Genomic DNA, 1,441 nt, shown 5'->3' with positions numbered 1-1,441 from the left:
TGGCTCCGCCCCTAGCGGTCCATGGGGGATAGCAATTGGACGGAACGTGGGGGCCGGGACACTTGGCCGTATAGACAGCATAATGATTCGAACCTTCAGGGATATCGGCGGCGATCACTGCCACCTCCGCAAGAAGCCACAGGAAGATCATCACCGGCTTCGGATACTCGCTCTTGCATATCTCCGTGAGATGCTTTCCTGCACGAGGGCGAGTTGGAATAAATATGGCCACTTCTAGCACAACTTGCATTTTGTTTTGTATGTTGCGATGGGCGTTGTGGAATTTAATATACCTGTAACCATGCCAAGGTTAGCTGCTAGTGACTGTATGATCATAGCGAACATGAGGCCAATCAGAATCACCCAGAGGAGCTGCAAACACACAATCGACAGGACAAAGAAAAAGACAGAAGTGCCAATTAGTCTCTCGACTCCTTTTGGTTTTGGGATGAGCTGGAAAGTGTGAAAAGTTTGAGATTTACTAGAAGGAAGCGACTAACGATCAGTCCACTGGACGCATAGCATCAGATCTGCACGATCGTACACCCGCGTCCCTCCCGCGTGACCCGCTTCGCCAGAGATACCCACAATGACCCAGCCTTCTTTCGCGAGGCCCAGCACGCACAGCGCATGAGGTCCAAGACAAAAAAGACAGCTCCTCTGGCCCACCTCCCCCCGCACGTGACTTACTATACCAAAACCTAGTTTCTTACCTCCATCGCAAGAAACAACTACCTGCCCCGATCTGTTCTCCTCTCTCCCCGACGCGCCTCCATCACCGATGACCTGCGCCCCAGATCTAATCCACCAAAAAACCCGCGAAAAACACTACCAAACACAAGGATTTGAGAGAGGGGCCTGGTTTACCACATCAACATCACAAGGGTTACCACATGCTATGGGAACAAATACCCAAGTTCGTCTGAATTTCGCCATAACCAGGCAAAATATCAAGGAGGTAAGTGATTCAACTTCTATACACATGCTGCATTTACATTTCATACCAACAAAATCAAGGCAAAAAATACATGTGAAAAGAACAACAAGAACTAAAGAACAAAGCCAAAAAGATGCAGAAAAAGGTAGCCCTTTTACTGCATGTGTGTAATACCTCCGTTGTAATTGAGTTATTCAAATTCAGTCAGGTTACCAACAAAGATTGAATAAATTTGCCTTTTTTAAAGCCAAAAAAGTTTGTAAAATTGATCCATGTTCCTACCTACAGATTACATCATTGAGTTACCATCATAAATCCATATAGGTTATCATCAGATTCTATTAAGCTATCTTTTTTGAAGCATGTTAGAACTACAAGTACGAAATTTCTCATTAATAACTGAGTTACCATTTCTCGTCAGTATAGATTACCAAAGTGTGTGCATTGAGTAATCAACATCCTTTAACACTTATTCAACATTAAAAAAAATCCTTTTTTATTGAA

General features: G+C 44.1%; 1 pseudogene; it reads right to left on the bottom strand.

The window, feature by feature from the left end:
• Window positions 1-719, bottom strand: part of LOC119292867 — a 4,235-nt pseudogene extending 3,516 nt beyond the window's left edge.
• Window positions 720-1,441: the final 722 nt, after the last annotated feature.

Source organism: Triticum dicoccoides, chromosome 4B (assembly GCF_002162155.2).
Source record: "Triticum dicoccoides isolate Atlit2015 ecotype Zavitan chromosome 4B, WEW_v2.0, whole genome shotgun sequence".
Classification (NCBI taxonomy): Eukaryota; Viridiplantae; Streptophyta; class Magnoliopsida; order Poales; family Poaceae; genus Triticum; species Triticum dicoccoides.
The sequence above is the reverse complement of the archived record's forward strand: the minus strand, read 5'-3'. Positions and strand labels throughout refer to the sequence as shown.